General features: G+C 39.3%; 1 protein-coding gene across 3 annotated transcripts in view; it reads left to right on the top strand.

The window, feature by feature from the left end:
* The window catches only part of tnrc6c1 (trinucleotide repeat containing adaptor 6C1), a 216,108-nt gene that overhangs the window by 54,680 nt on the left and 147,151 nt on the right, over window positions 1-14,277 (top strand). For 2 of the 3 annotated variants that reach the window (XM_034189811.1, XM_034189808.1), the window contains exon 1: window positions 4,099-4,203. The exons of the other annotated variant lie outside the window; for it this stretch is intronic. The gene's annotated coding sequence lies outside the window, so the exon portion shown is untranslated. Of the gene's footprint in view, window positions 1-4,098; window positions 4,204-14,277 lie in introns of those variants that run through there. 3 annotated transcript variants of the gene reach the window in all.

Raw genomic sequence — 14,277 nt, 5'->3', positions numbered from 1 at the left:
TAGAATAGAATTTAAAATTCTTCTTCTTACTTATAAGGTTTTGAATAATCAGGTCCCATCTTATCTTAGGGACCTCGTAGTACCATATCACCCCAATAGAGCGCTTCGCTCTCAGACTGCAGGCTTACTTGTAGTTCCTAGGGTTTGTAAGAGTAGAATGGGAGGCAGAGCCTTCAGCTTTCAGGCTCCTCTCCTGTGGAACCAGCTCCCAATTCAGATCAGGGAGACAGACACCCTCTCTACTTTTAAGATTAGGCTTAAAACTTTCCTTTTTGCTAAGGCTTATAGTTAGGGCTGGATCAGGTGACCCTGAATCATCCCTTAGTTATGCTGCTATAGACGTAGACTGCTGGGGGGTTCCCATGATGCACTGTTTCTTTCTCTTTTTGCTCTGTATGCACCACTCTGCGTTTGGTCGTTGGTGGTCGGTCTCTGCTCCCCTCCGCGGCGTCTCTTTTTCCTGGTTCTCTCCCTCAGCCCCAACCAGTCCCAGCAGAAGACTGCCCCTCCCTGAGCCTGGTTCTGCTGGAGGTTTCTTCCTGTTAAAAGGGAGTTTTTCCTTCCCACTGTAGCCAAGTGCTTGCTCACAGGGGGTCGTTTTGACCGTTGGGGTTTTACATAATTATTGTATGGCCTTGCCTTGCAATATAAAGCGCCTTGGGGCAACTGTTTGTTGTGATTTGGCGCTATATAAAAAAATTGATTGATTGATGTACTCTCTTAAATTTGCTAATAAAATGTGAGTGGGGGGTGGGGGGTGGGCAGGAGTCCACACACTTCTGGTTGAAAGAGTATATTAACAACAACAATAACTACTACTACTACTACTACTATTATTATTATTATTATTATATTGCATGTTCAGGCAATAAATTTCAAAGTGCTCTCCACAGTATACCAAAATTGTAAGAGTAAAGATAAAACATAAACAAATTAAAAATTCAGCCACAAATACAGTATTACACAAACCAACAAATGTAGTTAAAGGAGGTAAAATTATCTCATTGCAAACAACAAAAAACAAATGTTTTAAGATTACCTTGGAATGGAGGTTATTTGCCATAAAAGTGTCACTCTTTAAAGGTAATAAATGGAATAAATCTGTTATAATATTGATTTTTAAAAATGAAATGTTCTATTATTTTTAGTTTATTGTGTATTATCCATACATACATACATCCAACCTGAAGGGCACATCACCCTTCCAAAAATGGCATTCAGGTTTTGGCAGTGCAAAATCTTCTGAGTTCTTCCACCTTCGCATTGATTGGAACACGTAATTCTTTGAAAAGAAAAAAAAAATTGTAGGCAGTGGCCATCTTTACGTATGCGTATTAATAATATGCAGTTCTATTTGTACATCATGCTTCTGATTGGTCATCTCGGTCATGCTATTATGATACCTTTACTTCTGTCTTCTAGCTGTATGCAGGGCCAAGATTACTTTTTAAAGTGATGATCTTACACATGTTCTCTGGTTCAAAAATATTTATAAGTATCTATGATTATAAGACATATATATTTCTTTACTTTATGGTCATTATCTGTATTGTCCCTATTTTTACACTGGCTCACTAAAGCGCATTCCTTGTACGTGAACACGTACTTGGCAATAAAACCTAATTCTGATTGTCATATAGTCATTTTATTTTTGAAGTACAAACAAACAAACAAAAACAAAATGATTTAAACCCAGGATGTTGTCTCCGAAGTCCAACACCCTAACCTAAAACCTTCCCTAATTCCTGACTGTAACTCCTAACCAGAGGTATAGGTAATGCCAGTTTCAGTGAGTAGAAGTTCTAACGTATTATTTCTACCTGTGCACCTAAAACAGGTGATTTCATGGAGTAGCTCATCTACCTGCCTGAAGATTTGAACTATTTAGAATCAGCTGGTTTAGTGGAACCGATTTGTGGTTGGATCTTTACCCAAACAGGCCAGTGTCCTAATGTTTCTCATACCCATCAAGACATCCTACTGAGGCTTAGTGTGCATGCGGACAATACACAAATATCATTTTGAAGCGGTGAATAGTCTTTCTCACTTTATTAAAGCTAATACTTGATTTTGAATCATTGAATTTTCTTATTATTCATGGTTTGATTTTTTTTATATTGCTATTCTTTGTATTAACATACTTGTGTTAGCTTTGTGGACCCTGTGTGTTTGGTGTTGCAGGTAAAGTTTTATGTCATATGAAACAGCAGACACTAGGTAAATGACCGAATTTATAACTACTGTAAGCCTTTTGACGGATCATATATAAATTCAGTATATGATAGGATGTTTCGACAAAGTAGGATGGTTCATCAGAATTACCCTGCTCCAACCATAACCCCTAACACAGCTATGCTACGTATGCAGTGTTGCCAACTCCTCAGTAAGAAAAGTAGCTAGTGGATGTCCTAAAAGTCACTAGAAATCTCTAAATGATGTTATAGTCTGATTTGCAAATTATTTGCATAATATAATGTTGTAACAGATGCTGTAGGAAAAAAGAATAACGTCATGGGAGAGACAAAAAAGTGAGTAAAAGCATCTTAATAATATTTAGAACTACAAATAAACTTTATTCTTGGTTTGTTTATTTATTTTGCTGTTAAAATTAGCCATCACTTTTCAAAATAAAATAATAAGTTCTCAAGGCCAGGCTGTGGAGCATTGCGCGTGTGTTATTTATTTGCACTTTAAATGCGGAGGAGTGTAGATCTCCGTCCGCGCTGCTCCTAGTGCTTTACAGCTGCCGCGGAGCACACTGTGTACTGACCACTTGTGACTGCTTTGGGGCGGTGGGGACTAGAGGGCTGCATTGGGTTTGGGTCCCGCCAGGTTCTGTGGGACCCACCGCAAATGTTGCGGGAGTGGGTGGTCAGAACTTTGCTGTGGGTGGTACCGGGTGACCAAAAATAAACACTGCAGGAACAGAAGCGACAAGATGACTCATTCAACAAAGGAGAATAGTGTAAAGTAGTGTGTCCACACGCTATTTTCATCTTAAATAATTTAACAGGTCTTTAAATGAAATAAAAAACAAATAGTAACGCCATTCCTGATCAGTGCATCAAAAGACATCCACAGGGAATCTACACAAACAACCACATGAATCTCTTTAATATTAGCCACGAGACGGGAGGAGACACAAAATGAAAGCATCACTATAATTGTACATGCATAAATTCTCAGCATTTCGTGTGTGTAGTCGAGACTGGACAGGCCCACTGTGGAAACGGGAGGGAGTGTAACGCACACGTTGTGGGTGCGGTAATGGCCTGAAATTCACAGGAGCGGGATGGAGAAATTAGTCCTGTGCACGATTCTAGTGGGGACCTCACGGCAGTGAGAACAGAGACTGTAGATCAATATGTGTGTTAACTTTTGAGTTATCAAATACCAGAGAAGTCTCCAATGATGCCAGGAAAAGTAGCTAGATTTGTGTCTAGTCACTTTCGAGAAAATAAGTCGCCAAGAGGGTTTGGAAAGTCACCACGTTGGCAACACTATGCGTACGAGCAAAATTTTTTATCAGTAATATAGCTACATACAGATAGCCACTTTGAAAACTGTATAGCTCAGAGAAAAGCTAAAGTTTTCTTACATTAAAAATGTTAGTGTGGAAGTTTAAAGTGAGCTTAAATGTGAGCTAATTTGTTGGCACAACATCATTTTGCTACTTGTGGCAAAACTAAATCATGAATTTGGTGTGACATAAGTAAACAATGTAGTGTAGGTAGTGTTAGTAGTGTATATGATAAACCTTTGCCAGGCTACAGTAACTAACTTGTCACGCCCTTGCGAAAACAGGCCACGGACCACAGTTTGGGAACCACTGCTACAGAACTGTAATTCTAATGTTTACTCGCGCGGAACCATCACCATTTGACCGATTCTGCACGCTGTTACTGAATGACGTTGACTGGTTTTTAATTCAAAATGTGTGCGGGCTCCAAAGCTACAAGGGACACAGCGAGCGAGCGGATGGAGGAGCTGCTGTTGTCATGGCAACGCCAGCGGTTGGGGGAGGGGGACGTCGGTGAGGTGAGGAGCCAGATTGTTTTGTTATTGGTGGTCACGTGGCCGTGCGAAGCCCCTCCCTCCTTCACCACCGACTGCCGTCTCTGTGGAGCTGCTGCTCCGGTGTCAGTTACTACAAAATGGCTGCAGAGGCTCCGCCGTCCCCGAGAACCGAATAAACGCTTCACGGTAGGAAGAATTACTGAGCAGGAGTTTAGACTTGTGGCGGAAATGTAGAGAAACATACAGGTTTAACGTGTCAGCTGGCTTTTGTGGACGTAGGGGGGAGCGGGGGGGGCAGGCGGTGTTTTCGGTTTAGCCCACTTTGACATTTATCTCTGTCGGTGGTGATATAATGGAAAATCACGCTTGTTGTGTGTCTTTATTTTTAAGCATTAGTACATGGAACAGACGTTGTAATTGTTCTTGCAGAGCTGCCGTTCAGTTCCAACGTGGATTTGTTAATTTTAGGATTAACGCGCTCTGACGTGCATGGATCCAACCTACACCAGTTTACAGACACTAAAGCCCAACTACACACATTTATTTATTACTTTGATTCATGCTCAATCAAGCTCACCCCGATGCCATTTTAACTTTGTCACTATTTGTGCTGATTTTGATACTTTATTCAACGTGTTAACTGATACTAGGGTGAAATAGATTTGAAATCCCTTTGCCTTTACAGCAGGTATGCAACTGGAGGTCCAAGGGCTGAATAAGGCCCAAATGTTGAATCTGTCCTTCAGACACATTTCCAGTAAAAAACAAACAAACAAAAAAAACAACAACAAAAAACAAGGTCACTTATGGTACGTATTTAATTAAAAGTTTACAAAAGTCTTTCTGTGTAACATCTTTCTGTGTGAATATCTCATGTTACAATGTGGAGATCCGAGGCTTATAGACAAGTGTGGCTTATTTATGTACAATTTATTTTTTCTTTTTAAATTGGTGGGTGCGGCTAATATTCAGGTGTGCTCTATAGTCTGGAAATTATGGTAGTTTTTAGCATGGCCAGAATTTTTGGGAGCTCAGTTGAATTCCTGGAAAAGGGTGAACATGCTTGCAAATGATCCAGACCTACCTGACTACCCTGTCCCCTGTACACCCTGTTGATCAAAATTCTGATTGAATCCAAATAAAGGAATTTTTTTAGTAGTTAAACTTCATTCATTTAGTGTGCGTCCTTTCAATTCGTCTGCAAGTTGCAGATCAACCAGTGGATTAACACACGGACATAGTAAGTCCCTTCGGCTGCTCCCTTGTTTTTGCACTCGGGGTCGCCACAGCAAATCCAAGGTTTTACGCCGGATGCCCTTTCCTGACGCAACTCCACATTACATGGAGAAATGTGGTAGGGGTGGGATTTGAACCCGGAACCTACTGCACTGAAACCAAGCGCATTAACCACTTGGCCACACACTGACATATTTTTTAAAAATACACAAACACACTGCTTCACTTTAAATAGGCAGTAAATGAGCAGTGCAGACCCTCTTTCTCTTTAAAGGCTTTATTTTACTCAGTTTGCCACTTTGCAAAAGTTGTAGCTTCTTCTGCTACATTGACGAGCTCTTTACACATGTTTTTTGTGGAACTTCCACAGTCGAAGTAGGGCTGCAGCTATTGTTTATTTTAGTAATCGAGTATTCTATTGATTATTCTGGCGATTAATCGAGTAATCGGATAAAAAGTACTTTTGTGTTTTTAAACATCAAGGGAACATCCAGGGTTCTCCCTAAGTAATGGCACAATGTTCCTGTGCCAAAGTCTTGACATTATGCTGAAATGGCGATGGGATGTGGCTTTCTGTTCCTGTTTTTTCCCCCCAACTTGTAAAATGTAATCATTTTAAGTTTTTTTTTTTTTTTTTTTTTTTTTTTTAAGGTTGGTGGACTGGCTCCCTATGTGATTTTTTTTTTTTAATTATTTTTTTTATCCCTCTTTCTCTGTGATTCACCAGATGCATTTCAGCAGGAGGTTGAACATGCCAGCCTCGCAGTCACTGTTTTTGTTGTTGTTTTAAGTTACCGTGTTTGTGAAGCATTGTGTGTTGCCCAAAAAAAGTGAAAATTAAAAAGCGAAACACTTAGTGTGAGTCTGAACAGCAGTCGGCTTCGACTGTAGGTACCCGGCCGTTGGGTCAATAGTCACTCACCACGTCAAGCAGACCGCGTGTTTTTTAACAATAGACAAGCACACTGATTCACTTGAAATGCTCAGTAAGTCTGTTTCAGATGATCAGTGTGGACCGTCTTTCTCCTAAAAGGCTTTATTTTACTCTGTGTCGCATTGGAAAGCGGTACCTTTAAGGGATAAATTATTAGCTGTTACACAGCCTGAGCGCATGCTCTAATCTTCTTCTGTTGTTTTTCTGGGGACATTACAGCGCCACACACAGGCCTGGCATATGTACTACAACGTTAAACGAAGCTTCGAGGCACAGAATTTGCCTCGATCATTTTTTTGTAATCGAAGTATTCGAGTTAATGGAGTAATCGTTTCAACCCTAAGTGGAAGCATTATAGCGCCACATACACCCCTACCATATGTACTACGGCGTTTTCAGTTTATCCTGAAAAATCCTGCAAGATATTCATATATCACAATTTATTATATGGCTGTGACATTTCAGGTTCCCTGATTGGCTGATTTTCGGTCTGATATGGGAAAATATCAGACGGTACCATGACAATAGGTCCAGATTGCGTATCAGATTTGCGACTTTGTTTACAATTTTCTTTTTTTTTTAAACTTTATTTTTATTGTTTTTAAAGGTTCATACAAAAATTAAATCAACAATAACATCAATCACAGTAACATAACAGTCTGGAGTTACAGATTTCTATAACAGATTGGCAGATATTTTAGTACAATATTACAATATCAAATCCAAATATTTATGTCACTACATTGGTGCCATTTAAGAAGATTTTCCACTTTTTCCATTGCTTATCATATTTGTCCCCTTTCAGCTTAAGATTATAAGTAATTTTCTCCATCCCTGAAATATTTTCCGCAATATTGATCTAGTCCTGTTGTGTGGGTGGATCTGGTTGTAACCATTTCTTTGTGATTGCTTTTTTAGAAGCAGCTAAGATGATTTTTGTGAGATACATGTCTTCATTCCTCACCACTTCGGTTATGTTTCCCAGATACAACACCAGACGTATCTGGAATTTCATATCCCAAGATTTTAATCAAAGTTGTTTTAAATTGTTCCCAATAAACCCTTATTTTTAAGCATGTCCAGAATATACGAGTATGGTTAGCCTCCGTTTCCCCACATAACCTCCAGCATGTTTGCAAGTTTGAAGTTTGTCCACTCTTGATTTTAGGTGTAATAAAAAAAAAAAAAAACGGGTCAGATTCTTCCAGCAGTATTCTCTCCACAGCAACTGTACTGTGTTGCATTTCACACATCTTAAACCAGTTGTCATCTGTAATGTCTATTGCCAATTCAGTTTCCCATTTCCTTTTTATATAAAGAGTGCTTTCTTCTCTACCCCTGTGAATTGTAAAAAGCTGAAATTACTTAAATTAAAAAGCTGGATTCTGTTCGTATGCACCTTTCACCACCCCAATAATACCTAGTGAGTCATCATACAAGTCACATTTATATTGTTTTTTACAGTAGTCCCTTACTTGCAAGTACCTAAACAAATCCTTGTTTTCTAGGTCATTCTCTTTCAGCTGCTGGAAGGACATCATTTTACCATTTTTCAATAGAGTACAAATTGCAGTTATCCCCTTTAATTCCCATTGTTTAAATGTTTGATCTAGTTTACCAGGCTTAAAATTTGGGTCGTACCTAAACCATTTTAGTAAAAAGGATTTTTCTTTAGTTTGTATTTTTCTAATGCAGTGTGCCATGTTTCTAAGGTAAATTTTACAATTGGGTTCATTTTTCCCCTTAGTGATAACATTAACTGTTTGTCTGAGATGAGAATTTGAGTTTTGTATCCCTCCACTTTTCCCTCAGTGTCCTTCCAGCGTGCTTCGTAGTCCGGAATGCACCAGCATGCCAAGGGTCTAAATTGAGCTGCATAAAAGTATTCCTTCAAATTAGGTAAAACCATTCCCCCTTTCTTTTTGGGGAGCTGCAATGTTGTATATTTTATTCTTGGCTTTTTGGAATTCCAAAACCTAGAAATCATTTTGTCCCATGCTTTAAATCGGTTTTGTGAAACAGGAAGTGGTAATGACTGGAACAAGTACAATATTCTTGGGCGAACATTTATTTTAATTATTTGTATTCTGGAGTAGAAATTTGTAGGTAATGTAGACCATCTATTCAAATCCCTTTTAATGTCTTCTTCTATTTTGTTGTAATTAGTGTCAGAAACTTCAGAGAGTGACTTTGTCAGAGTTATGCCCAAATATTTCAGGGTTTCAGAGTTCCACTTTAATTTATATTGATCTTTTATCTTTTGGGAAGGGGAGTAATTGGATACTAGAATTTGTGTCTTAGATATATTAATTTTGTAACCAGAGATGTATTCAAATGTTTCAAACAGGTGCATTAAATGTGGTAGGCAGTGTTCAGGATTTTGCAGAAAAATAATCACATCATCTGCAAATAATCCGATAAGGTGTTGCTGTTCAGCTATCTTAACACCCTCTAAATTTGGATTTTGCCTTACTGCCTGTGCAAGAGGTTCCGCATAGAGAGCACAAAGTATCGGGGAGAGAACGCAACCCTGTTTAGTTCCTCTCTGTAAATTAATGCTATCTGTTAAGCTGCCATTCACTTTGATTCGGGCTGTAGGTTTGTGGTATAATGTCTTAAAACACTGAATTGAACTATCATTAAAGCCACATTTTCTCAATACTTCGTATAAAAACTGCCAATTAACACTATCAAATGCTTTTTCTTGATCTAAACTAATTAATACAGTGCTAGTGCCAGTTGTTTGGGCATTATCAATAATGTGGAGGACTCTTCTTATATTATCTTGAGGTTTGGTGCCCCCTAATGAAACCAGTTTGATCTACCTCAATTAAATCTGGTACAAATGCTTCAAGTCTTTTACAAATAATTGATGCATAAATTTTGTAGTCCACATCGAGGAGGGAAACGGGGCGAAAATTTTGACAGTACTCTTTATCTTTGCCTTCTTTTGGTAAGATTGTAATAATGGCCTCTCCCCAAGATGGTGGGGCAATGCCATGCTTTAGTGTCCAATTAAAACAGGATAAGAGGAGGGGTTTGAGATCTTCACTAAATACTTTATAGAATTCAGATTGATACCCATCACTGCCTGGTGATTTTGAAACCTTTTGTTTAGAAATGGCTGCCTTTGTTTACAATTTTCATGGCACAAAATAAAACAAAACAAAGAGTGAACAAAGAAATTATGAGCGACGAAGAGGACCATTCTCCAAACAAATTTTATTACACTGACAAGTTTGAATTGGGAGGAATTAACAACAAACGAGCTTGAAGTGGCCTTGGAAAATAAAGACCGATAAGATGAAAACACAGTTCCAAACAGCCACATAATAAACAAATGTTTAACCTCGCTTACTCAGTCTGTAAGGGAATATCAGACCTGTACTGTCATGACCTCAGTCTTATATTTTCCCATATAGGCCGAGCAAGCGAGATTAATAACCCTTTAATATATCACTATGGTCAAAAAAATCACAATGTCACTTTTTTTCCAATATCATGCAGCCCAAACTAACACTTACTGACATTTTTGACCATTTTTTGACCGTTTGTGTTGCAAACAACTAATTGATTAATCAGTGATGAAAATAATCCCTAGTTGTAGCCCTAGTGATGCGTGCCCCATAATTAACTCATCAACTTGTGTTCTGCAGATTTATGGAATGAATTTTAAAATTTGTAATTCATTAAAATAGATGACATTGAATCTTAGACTTTTAATTATTAAAGTAATTATAGAGTTCACAGTAATTAGCCCTTTGATAATGCAACTGCAATTTTCTCATCTTTAAAGTTGCCATCCCTTAGAGAATATCATAACTATTTCTGTAGCTCTACTTTTCCTTCATTGATATCTGCTGTAAATGTTACTTAAAATGAACACAAATGTCTTAATGTTTCCTTTGGCATAAGATGTGTGCAGGTTCTCCTCAGGACAGCTTTTGTACAACTTAAGAAACACTTTTCTCTGTACTTAGTGAATTGGTGTGTGAAAGTGGTGTGCTGTGAATCCTGCTAATCATTATGGCTCTCAGTCTGAGGTGTAAAGCTGCCAGCTTTGCCCAGGCACAGTAACCCTTAAATGTGGCTGATGTTCCACTATTTTGTACTTTCTGCTGCAGCTAATGTTTTTCATTATCTGTTGATATATTGACTATTTTCTCGGTTAGTTGTTTGGTCCATAAACTGTCTGAAAATGGTAAAAAGAAGAAGAAGAAGAAAAAAGAAGTCAGTATTCTGCAAAGCCCAAACATCTGCAACACAATATACGATTAAGTATTAAGTTTATTGTCTTTGAAGTCTTTGGGATATGAATTTAGCTGGTAATGCAGTCCAAATCATTGACAGATTCATCATGTGGCTCAAAGAAACTAATTGTTGCTAAAGAGAGAGTGCATCATTTAGGTACATTGGTGAAGCATTAAAATGTCACAGCATTAGCCCAGGGTAGGATTACACAAATAATGTGCACATCACTTCAGTTTTTGTTTTACTAAGTGTCTCAAGTTTTTCTGTACTATGTACCTTGAGCTTTGAGTTTCTTTCTTTTTCTTTCTTTTTTTGAGTTTCCCTCAGGCCTGATCTTTTTTTTTTTTTTTTTTTTTTTTTTTTTTTTTTAGGGGAAACAATGGATACTACAAATTTTTAATCCAAATGTGCATTCAGAGAATGCATACTGACACCAAGGAATGACAGTTTTTCCAAAGAGTATCAGTGGGAGATATGTCTGTCCATATCAGTTTCTCAGCCTGAACCGGTGGACGCTGCATTGTCCCGCCACCAGCAAGAACAAATAATAACTTATTTTAAAAGCTGAAAGTCCTTTCTGAAATTACTTTTAGTGTCACAGCACTCCATTTAGCCAGGATCACCATTCACCATAGCCATCCATTGTCTCTTCTGTTGGTGACAAATATAAATCCCAGTAATGATCCACCAAGAAAAGAAAGAGTTAAATTAGCCTGCTAACAACAACATGTCTTTCATTATGAGGGGCTAAGCATTAGGGCTGCCACGATTAGTCGACCATTCACGATTACATCAACTATCAAAATCATCCGCTACTAATTTAGTAATCGTCATTTTTTTTTTGCCTTCCACGGCAGTACAATGGTGATGCAGGAGCATCTGAGAAAGAAACACGTTGTGGCTGATTCAGATGCTGACGAAGAGGGGCAGTCATCTCAGTAATTGGCTAGTTAGGCGCTAACTTATATTGATAGCTGTAAATGTTAACATTAACAATGGCAATTTCATTAGCCTTAGCACATATCTGTTTGTTGTAACATTGCAACAGCGATGTCATGTTTGAATAGCAAATGTGATACCGCAAATGTTTTATAACACTGCGTTACATTGCTAAAAAGTATGTTCCTCTTCATTGGACGACTTTGTTACCAAGCCAACAACATGCACACCTCGATAAGTAAATATCCTGGCTGAAGCAATCTTGAACATGTTAGTGACTGATGTGAGACCGATCTCACTTCACGACAATGATTTTTTTTTTTTCAGTTTCAATTTATTTTCATTTATATAGCGCCATATCACAACAAAGTTGCCTCAAGGCACTTCACACAAGTAAGGTCTAACCTTACCAACCCTAAGAGCAAACACACAGGCAACAGTGGTAAGGAAATACTTCCTCTGATGATTTGAGGAAAAAACCTCAAGCAGACCAGACTCAAAGGGGTGACCCTCTGCTTAGGCCATGCTCCCTACACAACAGGCAATACAGGAAATTTTGGGAGATTTTGGGAGTCCACGCTGGTGTTAAAGACGGGAGGCCTGCAGAGGAAAACACCCACTCCCATCTTTGGATGGAGCTACACCTTAAACAGAGAGAAGAAGCAGGGGGCAGAAAGACAACAAATACAGTATAATTTGTAAGCATTTAGCAACAAGAAAAACAGAAGAAATAATAAGGTGATCGCCAGTGGGGTTGCGTATCGAGAACCGGTTCTTTGCGGATATTGTTAAGAATTGATTCGATCTACTGACAACAATGGTCTTTTTGCTTATTGATTCCCTTTTTTGGTCCTTCAGAGTGGCCTTTGTTTTTGAGGGTGTTTTCAGGAAAATGATCATTTCTCTACATTGATTACAGATCCTGCAGTGGCTCTGTGATCAACCGCTTCTGCAGCGCGACTCCACTTTGAAGCGTAAACCAGTAAAGCAGTGCTTCGATCCGCTGGGTTCGTTGGTTTTTTGATTTGCTGCTCTTCAGAAGCAGCAAGTCCGCTTCCTAACCCCTCTCAAAGCCATTAAAATATGTCAGTCGTGAGTCACTTTTGTGTGGCTTAAAGTCACTAACTGGGACTCTTGTTGCAGTCAAGAAGCGAGAATCGTCCTCCGTTCCATTGGCACAGCTCTAAACGCTGCGGGGCTTTCTGCAGAGACAGAGTCCAGTGAGAATTAATAACTTCAAAATGAATTGCTGCGTTAAATAAAATGACACCTCTTTCCAAACGTAATACAAACAATAAACTACGATCGACTAAAACATTTTTTTCTCCCAAAATGAGACGTCCTGCATTCTTTATGAATTACATCCTGACATGCAGCACAGCCAGCTGTAAGAGCTCAGCTCAAATGTATGGAAAGACATTCATGCCAACAATGTCTGAAAGCAAATGCTTTTGACAAAAACTTCAGATTTTGTTCATTTATATTTATGTCTAGAGATCAAGGATCCACCATGTAGAGGTTTTTATGTCCAGAGTTTAAGGATCCAGTGACCAATTTCATATTTATTTACTTTAAGACTCAATAAAATGTTGTTGACATAGAAAACCTGTAAAGCCTACTTTTAGTACACAGAAAATTCACAAGAGGTATCGATAAGGAATCGGATCGATAAGCGGAATCGATAATGGTATCAATATCGATAAAATCTTATCAATACCCATCCCTAATCGCTGGCTACTAGCCCAAAGCTTCACTAAAAGACCCAGACTTTAGATAAAGTTGAGGCCACAGCCCGCTCCGTTTACTAATAAAATGAATTTATAAGGGTAGAAAGCATAGAAACATACTATGCCAGTATGCTAGCCATATGAATGGGAAAATAAGTGCTTCTTAAGTCTGGACTTTAAAGTCTCTACAAAATCTGACTGTTTATTGATGCAGGGAGATCATTCCACAAAGCAGGTGCACAGTAAGTAAAAACTCTGTGACCAGCAGACTTTTTATTCACCCTAGGGACACAAAGTAGTCCTGTACCCTGAGAATGCAGAGCCTGGGCTGGTACATAAGGTTTAAGTAGGTCAGCTAAGTAGGGAGGGGCTAGTCTGTGAATAGTTTTATACGTTAGTAGCAGAACCTTAAAATTTGATCGCACAGGGACAGGAAGCCAGTGAAGAGATGCCAAAATTGTTGTAATGTGGTCAAACTTTCTGCTTCCTGTCAAGTCTGGCAGCAGCATTTTGAACCAATTAGACAACCCTAATACTGGACTGTGTGTTGTGTGGGCCGCTGAAGAGGAGGTACTGCTGGCCCACCACCACCAGAGGGCGCCCTGTCTGGAGTGCGGGCTCCAGGCACCAGAGGGCGCTGCCGCCTCACAGGAGCAGCCGGGGTGACAGCTGTCACTTATTGCCTACAACAGCTGTCACCAATCATCTGATCAGCAGTGGTATATCAGCAGGACGACATCTCCACCTCTTTGCCGAGATATCGCTCTACCGAGGAGGTAACGTACTCAGCCGACTTTGTTGTCTTCCTGACAGGAATACCTGTTACTTTGTGTGTTGGATAGCAGATATTTTGTTTCCTTTTTTCCGACGAGAGGTGGAGGTGGTTTTCCACCATACATGTTGCTGGGTGCAGACGCACCCACATCTAACTGTTTTTGTTCCTCGCCAGCAGTACCAGATCCGACAAGCGGAGGCAGTGGCCACCTGGGAGTTCGGGACTTGGCGGCTCCAGTATTCCCGGGGTTCGGTGGCGGAGGAAATCGTGTGGTTCCGGTTCTGCTTTGGACAGACGTCTCTTATCTTCGAGCCTGCCCACGCGACACATTTTTGTGAATTGACTTCATTGACTATTATTGTAATCTGCTGTTTTTGTTGTGCTTATTCACAACAGTA

The sequence above is a fragment of the Thalassophryne amazonica genome, chromosome 16 (assembly GCF_902500255.1).
Source record: "Thalassophryne amazonica chromosome 16, fThaAma1.1, whole genome shotgun sequence".
Taxonomy (NCBI): Eukaryota; Metazoa; Chordata; class Actinopteri; order Batrachoidiformes; family Batrachoididae; genus Thalassophryne; species Thalassophryne amazonica.
The sequence above is the reverse complement of the archived record's forward strand: the minus strand, read 5'-3'. Positions and strand labels throughout refer to the sequence as shown.